Source organism: Meleagris gallopavo, chromosome 1 (assembly GCF_000146605.3).
Source record: "Meleagris gallopavo isolate NT-WF06-2002-E0010 breed Aviagen turkey brand Nicholas breeding stock chromosome 1, Turkey_5.1, whole genome shotgun sequence".
In the NCBI taxonomy this organism is placed as follows: domain Eukaryota; kingdom Metazoa; phylum Chordata; class Aves; order Galliformes; family Phasianidae; genus Meleagris; species Meleagris gallopavo.
The window spans coordinates 36,137,332-36,161,981 of NC_015011.2; the positions used below are offsets into that span (position 1 = coordinate 36,137,332).

Genomic DNA, 24,650 nt, shown 5'->3' on the forward strand with positions numbered 1-24,650 from the left:
TTTAATCTTCCTTTGTTTATTTTGCCTGAAGTCCTAGCTTTTGACATGTATGTTTATGGACTTACTTGATTCTTATCCTGAATGTTTAGATTGTTTCAGGTAGACTGAATGGTTGGTGGATAAAACTAGCTTCTCTGTATTGTTGTGTGAAGTTCTGCATCCCTGCCAACTTGACCGTGAAGGCAGTATAGCTGAAAAACTTAACGGCATATAAATAACCTTTTGTTTATCTTTTCTTCTCTCAGTGTTATTTTTGTGTCCACTGGAGCTGTTTAATATTGAACACATCTGTCTGCCCCTAAACCTGAGTGTGCAGCTCTTCTCCATGACAGCAATTTTTACTTGATTTCTTCCCTTTGTGTTTTTATGCATGGTGATCAGTAGTGTGATTGGAAATCCCAGGTGAGGCTAGACTAGAAATTCAGCACATGGCTGGAGAGCTGCCAGCAGCTTGCAGGTTTGAGAATCAATATGAAACACCTGATTTTGCTTGTGGTCTGCAGCTGGTTGTCCTTCATATATATGTACCTAGTTGATGTTTTTAAATGGGATTGTACAAAAGCTTAGATGGCTTCTGATATGAAGTCAGTGTTCTTTCTGCTTGATCTTTGATATGATGTCTCGTTTAGGCTTTGGAGTTATCATACACATTTTAAATGTTTTCATTTAAGAGTCTCTATTCAATTTGGTGAGACTTCATTCACTTCCTTTATGTTTTCTTTAATTCCTGATATTACTATTAAATTTAATTTCTTATGCTTTTATGTACTATCCAAAGCCAGAATACTATACAGTTTTAGGAGATGAGATTGGGGAGCATTCATTTCCTGTGTTGCATGTAGATACAGAACTTTGTGAAGAAGAGTTCTGAATTAGTGTATTGCAGTACAGGTGAGATGTATGATTGGCGCACTTGGGTTTGTGCTTAAATTGCTCATTACTGTGTACTGAAACTGAGCAAAAACATAACATTAGAGTATTTTATACTTTTACAGTCATCACCATTGATTAATGTACCATAGCTACTGGCAGCACATTTATGTATGGTGGGTTTCCTCAGCTAGGCTGTAATCCCATCAGCTATTATAAATCAAACAGGACTAGGAAGATCAAAATTTGCATGGAGGCTGTCCTATTGGCAAGACAGTCTTTTTATTTCAGTAGGTGATGTTCTGCTTCTGATCAGCTCAATTATTCTGTTGCTGTTGGATGAAGTGCAAGTGAAATAAATCCTTCAACACATCATGCCTTAAAATAATTGTACACTTCGGGAGGAATTAAAATGGATGCTTACACTGGTCAAATTCCAACATACTGTAAATTGTGTTTTTATTATATATAAATCTTCAACTTTTAAAACCAGTCTAATCCAAAGTGGCTTCAAAATAATAAATGAAATGATTAAGTCAGCACTGAATTGTCATAAAATCTGTCATAACTCACTGTTAACTAAGCTAAGTTTTATAGTTTGCATAGAATTTAATTTGTGCTTGTTTTTTCTTCAGTGAAATTGTATAATTGGATTCACAGATTTTTTTCTGTGTATTATCTACTGAATATATAGAGTACATATTTACAAAATGAGAGTCTTATGTCATACTAAAATTGCCAGAAAAAATTATACCCCATATATATTTTAATACAGTTATGGGTAATTCTGGAAGAACTTCATAATGTCAGATATTTCTAATCACAAAGAAGTGTGATGACTTTGAGGTTGTAAGTTTTATGAGTTTTTATAGCTTGCAAATTTGATTTATAACAAGTGATTTAAGTGATTTTCTGTGATGGATAACAAAGAGAAGATTGACATCTAAATATATTAAAAGCATTCCTGTTGAATAACAATTGAATAAATATTCTTGTATTTTATAATTGAAAACAACACTGTTAATTTTAGTTTTTCAGCTGTCAATAAAACTTTTTTTTTGGAAAAAAAGTGGTTTTAAAGTTTATCCAGTGTTTTCTTTGGACAAGTTAACAGGCATACCCTCACTGAACATATAAAATAGCTACTTTTGTTAGCAATAGGAGAAGAAAAGTTGTGTTGTACTTCACATTCAATTGAATAATTTGCCAATGGAAATTTCATTTTGGGAGCTATTTCAACAAGTCATGTATTTGACTGAATATAATAAGTAGATGGTTATTTTTACTAAAACATAACATGTTTAAAAATGTCAGTGCCTTAAGCTTTTAAACATGTAACTGGTAGAAGCCAATAGGTGATTTCTATCTGCAGTGGTATTAAATTTACATAAGTTTGGTAGCTAACAGATGTCAAGAAGAAATGCTTAAAATTCATGAAATAAAGTATAAATGAAGAGGAAATTGAAACAGAACATTTATTTACTTGCAAGAGATTTCATTTTTGAAGAAATGGATGTGTTTGCCTTCCTTAGCTCCGACTGCATTGAGGCTTATCCTATGTTTCATGGCTCTTACAACACTCTGGCTGTCTGGATTTTCCCTTCCTAGAAATACATATATTAGCTGCATGAGTAACAGACCAGCAAACCTTTTCAATGCTGCTTACTTGGGTTTCCTTGAAATTACTGGCTTGAAACTTATGTTTCTCAAATATAGATGATCATTAATTAAAAATCAGTTTAATTTCCAGTTAGTTGGATTTTTTGAATCCATGGTCCGGGAAACCTTCCCTGTTGTGTCCTCTCAGAGTTTATTTCAAACTGTGTTACTGTCATGTATTGGCTTTGGGATTGAATCTGGCTTACAAAACTGTTTAGCCCATTACTGTTTGCTGCTTTTTCCCCACATGGGCGATTAAAACTGTTAATTGGATATTGCTGTAAATCAGCATGTTGAAATGACACAGGTTAAAATAAGCTGTCTGGAAAGATTCCCTTTGACATTTGCATTTTTTAAAAGATACATTTCCACCTTCACTTTTTAAAGATACATGAAGAAAAAATTACCTGAGAGGAAATAATTAACCTCCCCCAGTAATTTGCACATTAACATGAGCCAATATTTCATGAAAGAGTGTCTGCAGTCTGTTATTTCGAAGTGCAAAAGAAATGGACAGAAGTCAGCTTTTATCTAGACTACTTATATAAACATATTGGGATTCTTTGACAGCCCTTTTTCTACAGGTCAGCTTTTTCCTGTGAATTTTGTTTGGCTTTCTGCCAAAAAAGGTCATTTATTGACATTATTATTATTATTATTATTTCTTTCCAAAGAAATAAGAAGTAAAAATTCCGTTTCCTTTTGCAAATTAGCCTGAAGTGAGTCACTTCTTTCCCATGTGTCTGAGATGATGTTAAAGTAGTTAGGGAAGGAATGGGATGGGTTGTTGTTGGTACAAAGTTGTTATCAGCTGAGAAATGTTCTTTCTCTGTGATTTTTTCCCTCTGTTTGCAAGATCTTTCTTCAAGCTGGTGTTGACAAGATAACAGTGAGAAAGGTTGTTGAGAAGGATACGGCTGTAGTCCCCTGGAGAATTGCTATATTCCCCTGTACATCAAAAGTTACTGCATGCCAAGTAATCTATGTGAAAAGAGAGAGAATGATTTGCCATTGACTTTTTACTGTCTGAGAAAGCAAATTGTCTTTTCTGTAGTGTTGTGGAGAATTTGTGTTATTTTGTTAAATGATTTCTAGGGTAGAATAAAAGCATCTGGAGGAAACAATTGCAGAGAAAAGCCCAAGGGATAATCTTCAGGTACAGCCAGATAATTAGAGCTTTAGCTATACAGGCTGTTTGACGTGTGATTGCATGCCCAGTGGAGTCAACGGGAAAATCCTGAAATGGAGTCCACAGACATCGTTTCAAAGCTTTAGGCTGGCAGATGAAAGAAGCCAATTTCTTGCAACAGTTCTGTTGAGAAAAAACCCACACTCTTCTTCCATTAAGCAGTGTTTCAAATTCAGAATTTTTTCACAAGCAGAAATATGGTTTTGGACCGAAGAATATTGCTTTGCCTTTATTACTTTTTCTATGGCTAAAAACACTACTGCAGGGGAACATTACAAAAATTTCTAGAAATAAACTATTTTGTGTAATTACTGATATTTTACTTCTTGTGTTAGGCCAGGGAAAAGGATTCTTAAGACCACAGAGTGTCTGTGCAATAGCTGAAAATGTGTCCTACTGTGTAAGCAGGTCCCTATGCTGGGCTCCTGGTAGATAGGCCTCTCCTCAGCTGCTTGTGTTGTTCATGTGCAATAACTCTACTGTACCTTTGTGTTCTAGATGGGCTGCTAGGCATTGTGAAATTGAGGTGCCTGATGGACTGCTCAGGGAACACTAGTATTGTACTTCTAAATATTGATAGAGGCAATTTGCAAAACATGGGGAGACCACATGGCATACACCACGAAGCCTCTCCACACATCTCTGAATTCTACTTTACTGCAAATTTGGCTCCAGCTTTAATTTTGTAGATGGTAGCAGTGAATGTGAATTCCTTTCTGGATTGGGAAAGTAACTTAGGGATTTCTCCATGGACTGCAGAGTGGAGAGTATATGCTTAGAAATCTCATTGCAGGACAGACTGTTTGCTGTTTGGGTGCTGTTGTCAAACTATTATGAACAAAAATGATAAGAGCCTTCTTGAGCTATGATACAAAGCCAGTGCCATACGTACATTGCTGCTGCTTTTGCTAAATTGTCATCCCGCTCCGTGAATTGGTATTTCCAGAAGTAGATTCTTTGGTCAAAGGTTATTTTATCTGGGGAAATGCTGAGTGAGTGCTTCCTCCCATCTGTCACTCCCTTCTGAACATCAAGTAGTATGTTCGTGTTCTCTAGTGCAGTATCCTTTCAGAAGATATTAAAAAAATGAACTGAAAAAGATCTAAGTACAGTTCACATCACCTGTTAATATATCATTTTTGCAGTGTTTTTGTATGCATCTAGATTACATCTGTCAAGGATGGGGGATGGCGTCTGTTCCCCTTGCTAACTGTGGGAAATGTCAAGTGGTGGAAACAATTTTAATAATATTTGTCTACTTTCCATGTAGAAAAGTGGCTTTTATATAGTGGTGAATTTATGGGTCAGAATCTTGAGAATCAAAGTTGTTATTTTTTGCTCTGTGTGTTAAACAAAAAATGTAAAACAGACCTTTTGGTATCAGAATTCCCAACAAGCTACAGATGACTTCAGTTGGTTCTTCTTGGCATATATGTACTGTTGGCATCCATCACGTAAGTGACCAGAAAGAGTGCATAAGCAAACAGAAATAGCTTTTTATTTCTGGGTACACCTGTGGTTGCATTTTTTTCCTTTCTTATTTTTTTCCTCTCTTTTCCTTCTTCCCCTTCCCTTTCCTTTTCTTATTCTTCTGGGCAACAGCCCCAGAGAGATAGCTTGTACACCTGGAATAATTAAATAGGCTTATTTTCAAAGCAGTAGAAATGGACTTGCTGTGAAGCCACCTCAAATAGCAGAGAACATGCAGGGACTGTGAAGGCCAGGCTGATAAATGGTGTATATAGGTAGAGTTTGGAAAGGGACCTCTTGGCTCAGTGAGTGCAGTCCTATTTTTGTGTCTAACTGCAAAATACATTTCAGCAACTCATCAAACTCCACTTTACATATGACTTCTATGAGTTTTCTGCTTCTAATAATCTCACTGGAGGAATATTGTGGATTTAAAATTGCTTGACAGAAGTGAATACTGTGGAGTTTAAATTCTATTGCAGTGGCCAATAAGATTCTTTATCTAGTTTCTTCAAATTCATTATGATCTCAAATGTTTAATTTTACAGTACTTCTTGGGAGAAAATTTAAGCATTTTACTTTGAGCCAGTGTGTATATACTTGAAAAGATAATATTTTCCTACCACATAAAATGTATCCTGACTTGTTAAAGGAACGGCAGAACTGTGTGCAAACAAATGGTTTAGTATTTAGAATCAATAGCCATCACTAATTTGTAAGGAGTGGGAAAGACTGAGCCTAGCCCCGATGTGATAATTCACTGATTTGAAGTGAGTCATTTTGACTTGCTGGAGCTAAAAGGAGAAACAAGTCTGTGAAAAAGGATTGCTGTTAATCAAGGAAAAGTCTGGGAGTGTAGGCATGATATTGTAGCCTACTTCTTCCTGGGACTGCTAGCTGCTTAAAAAATAGTAAAGACAAAATCCAGGTGTCCTACTTTTGGCACTTAGATGTTGCAACTCAGGTCCAGAAGTAGTAGTAACTGTATCAGTGATGTTTTTCTGTTTTGTGGAATACTAGAACACTGATTAAAGTGTATGTTCTCTAGGTATATTCTTTCTCCTTTTCAAACTATGAAAGTTCTATATCTTTTCCAAATCCACTCAGTTTTTCCTTCCTTAGCTCTGGTTGGGGCCATGGCAAGCATTACTACAGGCATTTCTTTCCCAGTGCTGGGTCTTAGAAAAAATCATGCTCTATCTGGAGATTTATATATAAAACTTGGTGCTTCCAGTTCTCAGCAAGGCCAGAACCTTGCAGGCACTGTGAAAAGACAGTCAGATGAATAAAAGCAATAATTTACAGTAGACTATCTGAGGCTTAGTAGGAGATGTAAACCCTCTTGCTTCAGCTCATAACACAACTCTGCTGACTGACAGGGAAGAAAGAGCAGAATGGAGAGAGAGAATTGTAATAACAAGAGAAAAAGTTTTTTGCTGTGTTTTTTTTTTTTTTAATTTTTTTTTACAGTGATTCATTCCCAGTGGTGCTACTCACTGAAGCATTTGGGTAAAGCAAGATGCAAGAGTTGCAAATCACCTCCAGTGATGACTGATTGCAGTTTGGGAGCAAAATCAGGTTAAGACATTTTTAGGGTATTAATGTGCCCTTCCTGGCAGAATTAGGATCAATACGTCCTAAGCTCATTGTCATCTGAAAGGGACTTGCTACTGCAGTAACTGTTCTCAATAAGAGGACAGCACTGCTTTTTGTGATGTATCCTGTGCCTCTATTTCTTTAAAATAAGAGAGATCAACATGTTTCTGTTAGTGTCAGGGTATGAGTATGGAATGGTTCCTGCTCAAGTGGAAGTAGTCTTATTCCTCAAAACAAATTATTTGTGCAGAGTTCACTCACTGACAGTCCAGGCAGGTAACACAATTTGTCAGTTTACATGTACAACTTCCAAGGCAGGATATAGCAAGAAGAGGAGAGGAGATACTAAGTTTCTTCCTGCCTGGCTTGAAGTGTATGAGAAAGATGTTTTCTGGCAAAATGAGGAGTTGAGAGAAGGATCTAGAATGGTAGTGATTCCAAAGTTAGATTTCTGTTACAGAGATATGAATGGATCTTGTTATTTGGGCTCTTTTCTTGAGAGGAATGAAGGCTACTCTAGAAAATGGGACGCAAATGAAAACCATGGAATTCACACTGAGAGGATGTTGGCTTACTAACCAAATCATAGTGTGGGGAAAACTCAAGATGATTAAAATGTGAAGCAGAGCTGAGCCTGCTTCTTCTAAGGTATCATTTTTTATATACGTATGTCTGAAAAAATATATATAAACTGCAAACTGGTACTTGAATCTAGAAAACTAGTATTTTTATTTTCTTTTAACTTCTTTAACTGTTTTAAAGGTAGCTAGCTAATATTGAGATACCTCTCCCTACTGCTTATAATTTTTCTTAAAAATCAGATACTGGAATACCCTATCAATAAAATGTCTACTTTCCATATTCAAGGGCATTGAATAAGCTGTTTCTTCCCTTAAATACATTGAGTAATTTTGAATCATTGATATGGGAGAAGTACCCATCACTTATGAGTGATAATGAGGGAGGATGTCTGCACACAGAGTGATTCTCTGATTTTTGTGAGATATGTGCCAAGCATAATGTATACATGAGGGGCAGAGTAAGACAAAATATGTATTTGCAGTACTGGAGCAAATGTAGAAGTCTAGGCTCTTGTAGACCTTAGAGGCTTGAGTGCATCTGTTTACATTTCCATTTGCAGGAAAAACAGCTACTTAAAAAAACAAAACAACAACAACAACAAAACAATACTAAAATTCCCAAACCAATGAACAACAATAGCAACTGTAAATGGAAGTATTTTTTCTTTGGCTTATGGATTAGTTTTGTTGACAGAGTATTCGTTTGTTGCCCCCTGGTTGCTACTGTAAGTTGAAAGCCTCTGGCAATTTTGTCAGGGTCTGAAATTGTTTAAGAAGAAAGGGAAAAAAAGGAATAGAAAGGGGAAAAATGGAGGATTTCCTAGAGGGGTGTTTTCAAATGCTGTCTCTGTGCATTGTACTTGCTGAGAACATAGAACTTAGGCTATCCTCCATTCCCTATGGCTACTTTCAGTGCCTGTTTTGGGAACCTCTGAGCAAACAACATGGAACAGTTTTAATCCTGTTTCTTCTCCCCTCCTTCCTGTCTGTTGCTTCACTCTGGATCACAAGGTGTGCTGGCCTTCTGGTGCTGGGAGTGAGATCAAGCAAAGGCTTTTGAACAAATGCTGCAGGAGTCTGAGGCGTTATCTGTGATATCCCAAATCATGTAGCAGCAGAGGATCAATGCAAGCAGCGCAGAGAAAACTCTTAGAGCCACTGCACTGGTGTGAGTAGGCTGCTGAGAAAAGAAAACTGATCCTACAACTTTCTCGCAACCTCCCTGTAAGGCATTAAGAATATCAGTGTTCTCTGAGGCTGATACCACTCAGGAATCAGTCTTAGAGTTGAAGTTTTGAATTCTATTTTTTTTTTTTTCCCCCTGTATATTCCACAGTAGGACAAATGCCAGGCTAAAGACTAAAATGATGGAAAAGGGTGGCATGTGTATACAACAAACTTCAGAAAGAGAGAATCTTTTGTGTTTTTTTTTGTTTGTTTGTTTGTTTTTGTTTTAGTTCAGCCATTTTCTACCAAAATTGAGAGCAGAATAGCTCTCAATGGAGAGGTATGGGTGAATTCAAGGTGCAGGAGCAGTGCCAGATATGAGTGACCAGAGAATAGGAGAGATGTTTCACTTCCTTCATTAGCTACGTACTTAAGAATTTCTAGTGTGATTATGAAATTCTTCACGTAGCACATGTATCTAATGTTTTTATTCTGACTTTTATTCTGTGAAGCCACTTTAGAGAATGAAGGTTTCTTTCCTGAGTGTGACTTTAGAAGGCTAGTTGATAGTTGATATGCTGACTATTTAGGGTTTGGAAAGCTGTGTCACATAAACACAGAATTCCAAATTTGGCTGCGCCTTTCAGCACTGACTACTAAACCTTTTTTTTTTTGTTTTTTTTGAGGGGGGTAAAGTGTTGTCAAAGTTTAAGTAATTTATTTCTTGGGAATTAGAAATTAAAAAATAGAAAAAAAAACCAAAACCACAAACAACCTTAAGTTCTCTTTCTCCATTCTTTTTAGTCTTCCTTAATTTTATCCAAAACTGTTTTGTATTTGAGAGTATGAATTGTATACTTAAGGAGGGCCCTTTACAGAGTATATTAAAGGGAAAAATAAAGCTATAAAAGAAGTCGTGCAGAGCTATTGTTCCTCAGATCCTACATGGAAAATTACTACTTGCGATAGTCATTGAAAGTGATAGGAGATTGGTTTAAAATAGATAAAATACTTTTTTACAAAATTGCTAGTAAATAATGAAAGAATTTTTGATTAATTGACTCCAATACGAATTCAGAAGTAAGCTGTCACTTCTTTTATTAGTTTCTGAAACTGTGATTGTAGTTATACAAATTTTATTTTTAACATTTTTGTGGTATACTAGTGTCTTCTAACATTGATTTGCTGGTTGCTGGAAGTTCAAACAGCACTTTTTATGTTTTTGTTTATCTCTGATTGTAACTCTCCTCGATATACTTATGAAATAAAAAAGGAATGAACAGCTCTTACAGTTTCCAAAATTGTCATGGTAAAATAAATCATAAGCATAATTTGGGAAACTTGTCAAACCATAATTAGGATTAGTTTTATTGAACACTGTGTTGTGGTGGTTACTAAGCAAAAGGTAGAACATAATTAATGACCACCACTTCAAGTCATCTCGTATTATATGCCTTTTAACTGTTGATTTATTGATGCAAAATTACAATGAGATGGCAATGCCTGCCAGTTCAGCATATTTGGTGAGCCATTCAATCACCTCCAACACATTTTATATGTGGGCTGGCAGACATCTCTCTGCATCAAGTGGCTTCACTGCCAGGGGAAGGATAGATACAGCCTGGAACTGCGCCGGCAAATGCTTCAAGTATGTGATAAATTTGTGCATTTCCCAAGAACTTTGGCTTAATAGCTTCTACTTCACCAACAAGGTCTTTGTTCATGTACCTATACAGAGCCTTGACATAAAGAGTCAGGAATGAGCACTTTGCAACTGGGCGGCTCTTTTAGATTTGACATGGTGCAAGGAGGAAGAAAGATCAGTGGTCCTGTATCAACTGAAAGAACACACAGACTCCAGCAAATCTAGTATCCTAGTGAAAAAAAGCAGACCTTGAGTGGGTATGGAGCCAAGGAAGTGGCAGATAATTACAGTCTTATGTTGATGTCAGTGTGTGACCTTCAACCTTGAATGTCATCATATACATATCTGTGTTTTTTTTCATATCCTCACTGGAAAAAGAGCAAGGGTTACAAAATTATCAGGTCCTAAAAAAACCAAATGAGTGAATGAATTTAGTCACCTTCAATTATAGGTAACTACTTAATAATTGTTTAATCCACAAGAAACCACAAAATAGCTCCCAACTGCTTCCAGCATACTTAAAACTTTCAGTACAAAATGCAGAAGCCTCAAAGATTGCGTAGAAAGTAGGAGAACTGAAAATCTTCATTGTATCTGGAAATGTATTAAAAAATTTCCCAGATAAACCTGGTAGTCTTCTCATGGTTCATCTTATAGACTGAATCAGAAAACATTACTATTGATCTGTGCCAGTCTGATCTAAGCAGAAGTTCCTGGCATGTCAGCATGATACACTAACAGGGCAGCAAGTATGATATGTTAGCAGGGCAGCAAAAAAGATGTAATTGCTGATGCGATGGAGGAAAGGCTAATTAAGCTTTAATTAATTTAACATGGGAGATTTTTTCAGGTGTATGATTACATAGATGTGGCTGAAATTAAGGACAGATGACCCTCTGGCTCTTTCTTCCTTAGGAAGAACTAAACTTGCTCCAAGAAACTATTTAAGGAGATAAGTTCATTCATCAATCTTGAGTGTATACATCCTATATCTTAGCTGATGGCAGATTCACAGAGACAATCCCATATTTTTTGTTACAGAAGAATCCCTTACATGTGCTAAGGCTTCGTCTACAGATCTCTCCCTCAACAAGAGTAGTTGTCATCAAATAGGTGGTGACACCTCATGGCAGCACAGAAAAATCCAACTTGGTAGGAGAAAGCCTCCTGAGGGTTGATGATGCCACTATTTTTCTTTCTTGTGGAAGGACACAAGGTGCAATTATTCCTTCATTTTTCTCTTCATTCTCTGCCAGTATCCAAACATAGTAAATTGGAATAGTGGAAATACATCTGAGGATGTGAAATGTAGCAGACAAAAAGGAAATAAAGATCAATAGGGAAAATAGGAGGGAAAAATAAGAAGATGAGCTGGAAGAGAGATTTTGGAATTGACAACGAGAATTATGAGGAGGCCAGAATATCCAGAAAAGCTTGGGTTTTCTGCAGACCTAGTAGAAAAATCTAGGTGTCTATAGACAAGTCAAGAATTTCTTTGACTCTGAGGAAAACATTTGAATAGATGGAATCTATAGGAATAACAGCTTTTATCCCTGTTGAGAGTATACTATTGTACAGCCTAAGTTGCAAGTTGTTCTGATAACTTTTGTTAGTATGAGAGTTCCTTGTCTTCATGCTTAGTTGTTGCTTGAAACAGTAATTGAACACCTGATGGGAAGGTAAGGCCAACCCAGGGAAGCTCACGTACATGCAGTGCTCATGAGTGACCAGAAGGGGTGGAGCCAGGATCAATCCCTTCCCAGCCCTCAATTAAGGGTTAGCAGTGGAGGTAAGAGTAGTTTGTTGGAGATTCCTGTATAGCTGAGGCCTTCTGAAGGTAAGCAGCTTCTTTCTTTTCTTTCTGCACCCCTGGCTGTTGCATTTGAGCAAGTCCTCACTTGCTACAGCCTAGAATCTTGCTGCTGTGCTGTTATTGCTGCACTTTCCAACATGTTACACCATGTGTTTCAATGGATTATAGAATGTGTGCAATTAATTCATTGTATTTGAACATTTATTTTCAAATGAAGCTACTAGGTATGCTTACTGAAACTATATAGATTAGATTGGAATTTATGAGAAAACCTATCTGGAGAAAGGTGAATATCTACAGCATTGAATACTAAATGAATAAATGTGATCTTTAGGAAGCGATGGTAGGGATTGTTCATCTTCTGTCTGAAGCTTCTGAAGTTTTTTACTTGCAACTTCAAGTGCTGAAGTTTGAAAGGGCAAGTTATGACTTTTTTTTCAACATTGTCAAGCATATAATTAAATCCACTGGAATTTGTGCTGTTACTGTACACTGAATATTCACTGGTAAATGAAATAGCTGTGGCAAGAGATAAAAGTACCTTTCACTAAAATTTATTTAGTTTATTTTGTTTTGGCAGAGTAGTTGGTTTTCTTGAAGTAATTTATTCTAGTAATTTATCTCTCTGGATGACTATCTTTGGTCATCATGTAATATCTGTGAGCTGACATATAGCTGAACTTCTCGTCAGAGCAGACAGCAAGAAATGTAGTGAGGCCATGTATGGTAATGCAAAGTGAAGTACCATATCTATTGTCTTTGAAGAAGAATGCATCACACTTCTTTTAAATAGCTATGGAAGCATTATAGATGGAAAAAAATATATATGAAATTGGGATACCCATAAAGAACTAGTCACAGTTATGGATTTGTATGTCATATAGTCAGAGAAGTTTCAGTGTCTTTGAAAGTAGTAAACAAAATGAGCCCTTCTTGTTTTAGCTCTGAAAATGCAAATAGGGGGAAAAAATCAATATTTGCTAAATGAAAGAGAACAAAATTGACTTTAAGAGTAAAATATCTTCTTGGGGAGCACCTAAATAATAGCAGGAAAAAATAAACTGAAACAAACTCTCCTCCTATAGAAATACTGTATTGTGACTTTCATCAAATAAAACTGAGATAAGGAGGTGACTCCTCCACTGACATAATTGTTGCATTTAAACCTGTAGATTTATAATTTATAGGGAAGTATCCCAGGTTTGTCCTTTATCTTCATCTATCTTTGTTGAGTTTATTTGTATTCCTAGTAAAGTGCTAGGCTTTGATCTTCCATATACTTAATCATTTGATTTAAGTAAGTTCTTAGTTTTATTAAATGTGAATTACATTTGAACCAACACTGTTAAATGCTGTTCCAACACTGAAAAGGGACCAAGAAGAACATAAAACTACTGTTTCATTATGGCTATTTTATAGACTGTCTTTTAGAAAGTGAAGATGATGTCTTCAGTGTAAAGGAGAACTTGATTTGTAGACTTCAGTGTGAATTTTGCATACTTGCAGTGTGGATAATGTGATGATTTGGATTGCTAGCTGACTAAATTCACTAGAGGACTGTAGGAACTCTCTCCGTGGTATTAAGGTCTTTAAGAACACTTTCATGGTGCCCACTGAATTGTCAGTGTAGTTTGAACTGTGGTGTTAGGAGCCAGAATACAAAAGCCTTCTAGAATCAAGGGTTATTAAATCCTAATCCCATACCAGTTGTTCTTTTGTGGTTTCATTTTAATTCAAAATAAATTATTTAGCTAATAATTTAAAAAAAAATCTCAAGGCAACAGTTTCTTGAATATGTTACATTTTACTCATTTTCTTAGTTATTATGGAATGAATAAATTTGTCTTATGCAAATTTGGCTTTTAGGTATCAAGTTATTTGAGCTACCTATTGCATTAATCTCTGCTCCTTTGAGGAATGTTTGGCATGAGCCAAATATGTTCAGGCATTTCTGAAACAATAGGACTAAAACTGGAAGATATGCTGAGGGAATTACGTGATTGCAAAAGAGTTAGGTTTTTAATCTTACGTTTGTCCTTCCTTATTCTCCATCATCTCCCTTCCTTCACATCTTTGATGTTCCCAGTTTTTGAATAACTGAACTGAGTGAGTGGTAACATTGACTTCTCTCAAGCTCCTCATGTTCTTCCTGCTAGGGTTGATGTGCCATTACACTCATAAATTTAAGCAAGAAGAAAGGAAGAAAGGCTCTTCTTTATCAACCAGTCATAGAATCATAGAAAATCTTGAGATGGAAGAGATCTGTGAGGATCGTGGAGTCCTATTCCTGGTTCTATTACAGGATTACCCAAAATTCAAACCATTTTCAGAGCATTGTCTCAATGCTTCTTGAACTCTGGCAGCTTGGTGCCATGTCCACTTGCCTGGCAAGATTGTTCCAGTACCTGTCCACCCTCTGGTGCAGACCCTATCCCCAACTCTCAGCTGCCCCTCTCCCGACACAGCTCCATGCCGTTCCCTTGGGCCCTGTTGCTGTCACACAGAGCAGAGCTCAGCGCTGCTCCTCTGCTCCCTGTGAGGAGCTGCAGCCGCCATCAGGCCACCCTCAGCTCCTCTGCTCTGTGCTGGGCACAGCCAGGGACCTCAGCTGCTCCTCACACATCTTGTCCACCAGACCATCATCTTCGTAGCCCTCCTTTGGACACTCTGTAGTATTTTATGTCCTGATATTGTGGCACCCAGACTGCATGCAGTTCTCAAGGTGAAGCCATACAGTGCAGAGCAGGACAACCCCTTCACTCACCCAGCTGGCAGTGCTGAGCCTGCTGCATCCCAGGTATGGTTGGCCCTTTCAATTGCCAGGGCAAACTACTGACTCATATACAACTTGCTTTCAACCTGAACCCCTAGACGCCTTTCTGCAGGGATACTCTCCAGCTTCTTGTTCCTCAAAAGAGCCAGGGTTGCTTCGTCCAAGGTGCAGAATCTGATACTTGCTCTTGTTAAAGTTCATATGTCTGCTAATTGCCCAGAACTCTAATTTTTCAAGAATTTTCTGCAATTCCTCTCTACCCTTGAAGGTGTCAACCTCACAGTTTTGCACTGTCCAAAAACTTACTTAATATGCCTTCAGGTCCTGTATCCAAGTTACTGATGAAAACATTGAAGAGAACTGGCCCTATAACGTAGCCCCATGGAACTCCACTAGCAAATGGCTGCCAGACTGATGTAGCCTCATTTACTATTATTCTTTGCATTTGAGCTGCCAGTCAATTTTTCATCCATTGTGTTGTGTTTTTGTCTAGCTGCATGCTAGACATTTTGTCCAGGAGAATACTGTCAGAAATGGTATTGAAATCTTCAATTTTGCTGAAATCTAAAAACATTATATTAACTGACTTCCTGTGATGAATTAGGTGGATAACTTTGCTGTTAATTCTTAAACTTTACTTTTATGTTCTCTGGTGGCTTCTGTTGTTATATTTTGCTGTTGTCATTCTTCTACTCTATGTTGTATGTCAGAAGGGGCTGTAGTTGTGCTGACAAATAGAATTTATAGTTTCAGAAGAACACTTAGTAGTGATACTATGATCATAATATTATTTTGTGTTAACAAAATGTGTTAATATTATGGCTGTCTGGGAATGCAATTGGCTTTCAAGAGATTATGCCCACTTACAGATACCCTGTTTGAACACTTTATGCATGACACTCATCTGAAGACTTTAAATGGGCAGTGACCTGCCTAATATCATTTTATTAAAAATCTAGCAGCTTGTTCTCTATCTCCTAATAGATTTTACAATAATTTTGTCATGCAAGTTATTCTTATATTTTCTGAAAATAAAGACACCTATGGTCTTTTATAGTCTCCATTCAAATACTGCTGAGGCAGCAAAATATTTAATTGGATTATTTTTCTTTTAAGTGGAATGTTGAAACTCTTTTCTGTAAATAATACTGAACCAAGTTGGTATGGAAATACAATGATTTTGAAATAAAAACATATTTATAAAGGAAGCACTTTAAAATGAAAACTGTATTATTTTCATGTAAATTATTCATAGGTTATCAAGTCTAGATGAGGTTTGTGAACCTAATTTTCTCATGGTTCTTTAGTATAATTTTAATATAACTCTAGTGTTTAAATCTATGATGCAGGGAATGAAATTCTATTCAGGAAACTATTGTGATTTCTGTACACTTGGGAACGTTTATGTATTCACTGGGCTACTGGTACAGAGGGAAGGTATTTATCTCCAAGACTCTGTAACTCGGCAGTATAACATTGGACATAGACAGGATTGAACTTGGAATGGTCTTTCAGGGAAATAACATGCTATACCTATTTTAGTGTCTTTCTTGTACCTAATAAAAGGACTGATAAGAAGGGTTTTCAGTTTCTGTTATCGGGTAGATGCAGTTGATTGTACCAAATTTCTGTCTCCTTCACTTTAACTTAAGTTGCTTTTTTTTTTTTTTTAATGGCTTCTTCTGCTAGTCATGCTTATTTAACTGCCAGTTCTTTCTTTGACATCTTTGATGCTCATGTGATTGTTGCATTCTCTGTTACTGCCTTTCATGTGTGTAATTTACTCTCAAATACGACTTCACCATGTAAAGCTGTTCCTTTAGTAATCCTCAATCTACCATCCTTCCAAGGTTTTATTGATTCCCAGAGTTCATGAGGACTTCTCTGTGGCAATTCTGTGAAAAGATTTTAAGAGGGGCAAAATGCAAGAATATCTAGAGTGTTTACATCTCTGGTTAACAACTAAACAATTAGTAGCTCAAAATGGTGCTTTTCTGGTCCAAGCTACCTTCTCAGTTCTATGGTTATTGCTTTAAAATTTTTGAAACACAGATTGACTGGAGAAGATGCAGAAATAGCCTCTTAGCAGTTCTTATGGATGTTGAGTACAGAAAAAGATAACTTAGTATGAATCTTACAGAAGTTTCTTGCTACCGTAACATTCAAAGTATGTTACAACAAAGTAACATTCTGAACAAAGCATGCTCAGCAACAGAAGTATGTTTTCCAGCAAAGATGCAGTACAAGTGAATAAAGTACTGTAATCTAAAGCATTACATTTAAATAATAGTTTTCAAATTTTAAATTTCAAACAAAGAATTTTCGTGAAATTTTAACTGATTCTAAGTTATTGTTTTTCTTTTTTCCATGCCTGACTGACATATTCTTTCATGTTCTTTTAAATTAGAAGTATTCCCCCTCTACTCTACTCTTGTGAGGGTCCATCTGGAATACTGCATTCAGGTCTGGAGCCCCCAGTACAAGAAAGACAGAGAGCTGTTGGAGAGGGTCCAGAGGAGAGCCACAAAGATGATCAGGGGACTGGAGCACCTTCCATATGAAGACAGGCTGAGGGAGGGGCTTGTTCAGGCTGGAGAAAAGAAGGCTGCAGGGTGACCTCATTGCAGCCTTTCAGTACCTGAAGGGAGCCTACAAACAGGAGGGAATCAACTCTTTGAAAGGGTTGATAAATGCAGGACAAGGGGAAATGGTTTTAAGTTGAGGGAGTGGAGTTTTAGGTTGGATGTCAGGGGGAAGTTCTTTACTCTGAGAGTGGTGAGGTGCTGGCACAGGCTGCCCAGAGAGGTTGTGGATGCCCCGTCCTGGAGGTGTTCAAGGCCAGATTGGCTGGGGCCCTGGGCAGCCTGGTCTAGCATTGAATGTGGAGGTTGGTGGCCCTGCATGTGGCAGAGGGTTTGGAGATTCATGATCTTTGGGGTCCTTTCCAACCCTGGCCAAAGAAAGAAGTATATCAATTATTATACAATAATAACTGCTTAATCTTGCTTTTGACATTTTAATGAATATTGGACTACTAAATATGGAAAGATAGTTTGCTAAACTCCATAAAATAGGGATTGTTGACGTGCTTTATCAGTTTTTGGTAGTATTGGAAAAATAAAGTTTTATTTGTGTTGATTTACTCTGCTCAATGACTGTTCAACTTGGAGCTGAAAAAACATGAAAGCTGAGTCTCCTCTTTCAAATTATGAGAGGGTGAGATTTATTAGTTCGGAAATCAAAAAGGACATGCTGACTGAAGAAACCTGTTTAATTTGTATCCTGCAGGTAGCAGTGATGGGTGATTCATCAATAGTGTGACTGTATTGCATCTCTGAATGTAGATGATTCTATATTCCAAATTATTATTCATAGATGCTGAAGCTAAATATTACTATAGTTTTTATAATGGACTTATCTCTATGTCTTTATAATTGTGCCTTGTTTGACCTTTCTCCAAGTCTGTTTCCCTGACAAAAACTGAGCTGTACTGTGTTCTGGAATCAGTTCCCCAAAAGGGAGTGTTTGGGAATTTTGCTGGAAGAAGGAGATCAGGAGAAGAGGACTGTAGCCACAGACAGCAATGTGAACTTGCACTGAAGTCTCCAGCATGAGTGGATTTCCTGTGGGTCAGATCTCGGTTGTGGGAACTTGAGGTTGCAGAGAAGGAATCTTCTCAGTAAAGAGAAGACTCTGGCTCTGTTCATAGCCTTGTTCAAACATCCTTTTTGTTTCCTCAAATTATTTAATAGCACTGTGATCCTTTTTAAATTCTCAATATGATAAAAGTTTGAGATGTCTTTACACATCTCTAATAGGTAGTACTTTAGATAATAAATGAGAGCATTTTAAATGAATACAGCGTTATTTTTTCTCCGCGTCCATATCAAGCTAAATTGTTTTATTAAACTCATGTTAAAAATACTGTTTTCCTGCATTTTACGTTTTTATTCCAAACTCCATTTAAAGCCCATTAAATCGAAAACATAACTAAAATAAATAGTAGTGTATCATCTGGTAAATAATAAATTATATTCAGTATTTCTTACATAATTACACTTAAAAAAAAAATGATAACTGAATAGATGTTTCTCAAGCTACAAAATTTTTTAGGTAAAAGATGGATACAGCTAGATTTGATTTGTGCAGAGAAACTGTACAACTTCCTCTTTGTGGATGCTCCTTAAAAATGTGAAAGTACAGCCTCTTAAACTTGTAATGCTAATGAGAATTGCAATGGTCGGACGGAGGTCAATCCTATCATCTCTTCACTGTATGTTCGTATATTATACATACTCCAAATGTATTCTCTTGGTTAGCTAAAAGCAATACCACTCTGGGGAGGCAATTGCCTAGAGAAACCCAAGCTTGCAAGACAACTTGCAGAAAAATACTTCAGGCACTCTCATGTCCTCTGCCTTCATTTCCTCTTTCACGCTTCAGATAAATCTCATCCTTGCCACTCCCTTGCTCACTGTCTCCCCTTTCAAAGGTTAAAGCTGTAAAAATTCAGAAAATGCACCTTGGCTTGCAAGAATAACAGGGAAACAGCTGGTGATTAAAAACCTATCAGTGTCCTAGTGAGATAGTATTTGCTTTTTCAACTAGTTAGCCTCCAGCTAGGAGGCACATAGCCTCCAGTATCTATTAACCAAAACATGTGTTACAGGAAGAACCTTACCTTTAATTCGAAAGATGTGTTAGAGGAAGAACTTTGTCTACAAGTTGAAGTTTGAAAGTATCTGTTGTGTGAATTGTGCTAAATCTAGGATGTCTTACCTTCACAGGTGTGTCTGAAACTTCCTCTTCTGACCAGAAAATTGGCATTGTCTGAATGCCTTCTTCTATTAATTTTGGTTGGGAAGCAGATCCACTTACAGATGAAATTCTGGGGACAAAATTCAAGGTACAGGAAGTGGGCTGACAGTAACCTCACGAGGAAGCGCAAAGCCCTGCACCTGAGGATAAACAAAGCCATAACATGCACGTGTTTTGAGTTGCCCAGCTAGAAAGCTGCTTTGCAGAAGGGACCTGGAAGTGGACATTAAGCTGGGCATGAACCAGCACTGCCTCCTCATACCAAAGAAAGTGAGTTGTATCTTGAGCTGCAGAAGGAGTAGTGTTTTCAGGTTGAGACTGTACTTGGAGTGCTGTGTTCAGTTCTGGGCTTCCCAGTGCATGATAGGTATGGAGCTATTGGAGACTGTTCACTAAGGGGCCTCTGAGATTAAGAGGTTAGAGCTTCTCACATACAAGGAATGGCTAAGAGAGTAAGGCTGACTTTTTTTCATTGAAGCCCAGTGCCATGACAAGAGCTAGGGCCTGATGGACCTCCAGAGGTCCTTTCCAACCTCAGACATTTTATTAGAGCATTTTATTGATATTAAGTGTACTCAAGCACTATGTTTCCTGTTGTACTGCTTCTGAATTGGCTGTTGGAATACAGGGAGACCTTCATTTAGTACTTTCAATTCTTGTTGCCTTTCCTTAGACTTCTCTGAAGTCCATAAGTGGAATTTCCTGGTACTACTTACAGCAATCACTTATTAAAAAAGCTACATTTTGCACAAATTTGGTCAGCTATGACATCATTCGAAAGAATAAAAGTATGTTTTCTGTGTATTACACATGAAGCAAGTGAAGACGTGATTTTGTTGTTGTCTTGTTAGATCCTGTAGTTTTCTCGCTGTACTCTCTGATTTTGAGAGCAGTGAGCTTGCTTGGGGATAGCTGCTGCAAGCCCACTGTTTTCCCAAATTTATTCATTACTGTTGTATATGGTCTCACTTAGCAGTCAGTAATGAGCTGCATACATTTTGTTCTTTTTAGATCTTTGCATAATATGGAGATTGATGCAGAATGTTGGCTCCAGTGAAAATCATATTATATCCTGAAGAATGCATATGGATTAGGAAAGGAAGAATGTAATGTTTTTATCCCTTCATTGAAGTGGCTGAACTAAAAAGCTACTTACTAGCCAGCTTAATATGGAAGATAATTTTTAGTCTAACAAATAGGTATTTGCATATCTCTGGAAGTAAACAAGTATGTTTAAGAAGAATGGACAGACTGTGTCTTGGAAATTTGAGAAATAGAAGAAGTCAAGATAAAATATTTTCCATTTAGGTCCCAGGAACATTTCAAATATAAAATTAGCTAAAAGCCTGTTGCCATTTAACTGAAGGATGGAGAGGAATGTGAAGATCTGAGAATGACAGGAGGAGTGCACCTCAAAGCAGTCTTCGAGTTTGTCTCTTGCAGATGAGTTCTCAGACCAGGACTTCTGAATCATTTTTCAGTGCAAGTGAAAACATGAAACAAAAGGAGTGCACAAGGGCTGAAACCATGATTGCCTGCTCGTTGCCAGATCTGCCAACTGAAGACAGATGAGAGTATAGATTACTGTAAATACATTAAGTATAGATTTTTTTCTTTTATCTGGTAGTAATTTTCATAGAATCATAGAATCACCAAGTTTGGAAAAGACCTGTAAGATCATCCAGTCCAATCGTCCATCTGTCTGCAATGTTTCCCACTAAACCATGTCCCTTAGTACGACATCTAAATGTTTCTTGAACATCTCCAGGGACAGTGACTCCACTGCCTCCCTGTGCAGCCCACTCCAGTGTCTGACCACTCTCTTGGAGAGCAACATTTCCTAATGTCCAATCTGAATCTCCCCTGACACAACTTGAGGCCTTTCCCTCTTATCCTATTGCTATTTACATGGGTGAAGAGGTTGACTCCCACCTCGCCACAACCTCCTTTCAGGAGGAATAAGATCACCCTTGAGTCTCCTCTTCTCCAGACTGAACAATCTCAGCTCCCTCAGCCACTCCTCATAAAGCCTGTGCTCCAGACCCTTCACCAGCTTTGTTGCCCTTTTCTTAACATGCTCCAGGACTTCAATGTCTTTCTTGTAGTGAGGGGCCCAAAACTGAACAAAGTACTGAGATGTGGCTTCATGACAGCTGAGTAAAGAGAGATGATCACTTCCCTGCTCCAGCTGGCAACACTATTTATGATACAAGTTAGGATGCCTTTGGCCTTCTTGGCCACCTGGGCATGCTGCTGGCTCATGTTCAGCCAACCATCAACTAATACCCCTAGGTCTGTTTCTTCTACACAGTCTTCCAGCCATTCTGCCACAAGCTTGTAGCATTGCCTGGGGTTGGCGTGACCAAAGTGCAGGACCTGCTGCTTGGTCTTGTTGATCTTCATCCCAGTGGCCTCAGTCCAGCAATCCAGCCTGTCCACATCCCTCTGCAGGGCCTCGCTACCCCCAGGCAGATTGATGCTTCCTGCCAACTTGGTGTCATTTGCAAACTTAATTGAGGGTGCACTCAGTGCCCTCATCCAGGTCATCAATAAAGGTATTGAAAAGGACAGACCTGAGCCTATCATAAGTATTTGTTACAGTGTTACAGTGCTGTCTGTTTTGAAAATTATTGAAAAATTTTACCTGCTTTTGACCTTAATTTGGCTTAAATGTGATTTAATGGAATTAACAAGGCGTATTTTATGCTGAGGTATAACAATTCCATACCCTAGGGTATTTAGTTATCAAAGAAATACCCAGGAAATGATAGTTGGTGTTGCTGTCATGATCATCTTTCATCAACAGCATATACTCATTTCATCCATGAAGTGATTTAGCCTATAATCTTTCCAGTATTTCTTCCCTCACGCAGATAGCTATTCTCACTGACAGTCCTGATTGTCACTGTGTGTGCAGTTCCTGTGTTCTCTGAGCTCTGCATGATTTTCTTTCTTGGATTTCTTTTCTGGTGGAATATTGGGTTATCAGTCTTATTCACTGTGTCAGAAATCTCTCATCTCTGTGTACTTTATTCAGAGACTCCTGTTGATGACAGACTCAACTTCTTATTTCTGTGTCCTTATTCCAAGTTCTGCTACAGCCTCTTCTGTTCTCACCTGTTATTAACTTCTTGCTACACTTCATTAGTACGCTTAAGTTTGCATTAGTCACCAACTTCTCTATGGCATATTTTCTTTTAAAACTTTGGATTAAAATATGTTCCTTCTAGAGTTTAGTTTTTATGTGGATTGCAGTATCCTTCTATTTTTTTAATGAATTTTCACATTTGGGTTCAACTCCGAGATAACTGAAACTATTAAACATGTCACGTATACCTGAAACCACAACTGCCTTTCTCTTCACCTATTGATTCCAGGTACAGAATGAGGCACCATTTAAATCTCTTACCACTGTTTTCCATTCGTAGATTTTCAGACCCAATGGGTAGTTCAGGTGCTCTGCTTTTCCATTCTGCTTATTTCTTTGCCTTTGATGCACCAGAGAAGTTGCACTTTTTCAAAGTTCAGGTTCTAGCCCTTCAAGAGCTGTGAGATATCCTGAATAACCGCGTGGAGAATGTTGTTCTCTTTTTCTGTAGGACTCTTGCACTCCTGCTTTTTATTGTGATTTTGCATATGTGATGGGTAACAGTGCTCACAGTGTGTCGCTCGTAGCCTGTGTTCATGCTGATCTGGAAGAAAATAGATGAATAAATGCATTCAGGATATCTAACTCACAAAAAAATTTAGTTGTGACTTTCATAGTTTGTCCCTACTGGCTCACTGGGGTGTCTCTGTGAGCCACTTGTAAGGATCACAGTATCGTAGGGTTTGGAAGGGACCTCTAGAGATCATTCAGTCCAAACCCCTGCCAAAGCAGGCTCCCTACACCAGGTCGCACAAGTAGGTGTCCAGGCGAGTCTTGAATATCTCCAGAGAAGGAGACTCCACAACCCCCCTGGGCAGCCTGTTCCAGTGCTCCGTCACCCTCACTGTAAAGAAGTTCTTGCGCACATTTATGCGGAACTTCCTATGCTGCAGTTCCTGGCCATTTCCCCTTGTCCTGTCTCCACACACTGCTGAAAAGAGTCTGGCCTTGCCCCTCTGCCCCCCACATCTTAGATACTTGTAGACCTGGATCAGGTCCCCTCTCAGTCTTCTTTTCTCAAGGCTAAACAGACCCAGTTCACTTAGCCTTTCTTCATAGGGGAGATGCTCCAGGCCCTTCACCATCTTTGTGGCCCTCCGCTGGACTCTTTCCAAGAGATCCCTGTCTTTTTTGTACTGGGGAGCCCAGAACTGGACACAGTACTCCACATGAGGCCTTACCAGGGCAGAGTAGAGGAGGCGGATCACCTCCCTCGACCTGCTGGACACGCTCTTCTTAATGCACCCCAGAATGCCATTGGCCTTTTTGGCCATGAGGGCACACTGCTGGCTCATGGCCAACCTGTCATCCACCAGGACACCCAGGTCCTCTCTGCAGAGCTCCTCTCCAGCAGGTCATCCTCCAACCTGTACTGGTGCATGCAATTATTCCTCCCTAGATGCAAGACTCTACACTTGCTTTTGTTAAACCTCATCTGGTTTCTTACTGCCCAGTTCTCTAGCCTGTCCAGGTCTCGCTGAATGACAGCACAGCCTTCAGGTGTGTCAGGGTGAATATCAACTCTACTCCAAGACTAAATGGAAGTTGTTACCTCCTCAGGCACAAGAAAGGAGGGAATGGTGAGGATTTGCATGGGAACAGATTGATTGCGTCCTCTGTTATTGGTATTTCTTTAGTCTTCTGGATAATGTTTTTGTGTGATATGTCACTGAAAGTTATTCTTGTATTAAAGCTGTGAGTAGGGTAGATACATGCTCACTTTAATAAGAAAAGTTTTCTAATAAAATGTTTAAAGCTTTAACTGTTCAGCAAGAGTAGAGCATGAGTAGTTCATACTGTGAAAATCTATCTTGATGATCTCTTGTCTAAAGAATTTGTGTAGAAATATAAGGCAAATTTTATTTTAGAGCTTACTGTAAGTAATAAGATCAAAATCAGTGTCTGAGGAGCTATCCTGGAG

General features: G+C 38.1%; 1 protein-coding gene across 1 annotated transcript in view; it reads left to right on the plus strand.

Annotated features, from left to right (window-relative positions):
• TRHDE (thyrotropin releasing hormone degrading enzyme) overlaps positions 1-24,650 on the plus strand; it is a 216,919-nt gene that overhangs the window by 54,981 nt on the left and 137,288 nt on the right. The gene's annotated exons all lie outside the window — the stretch shown is intronic.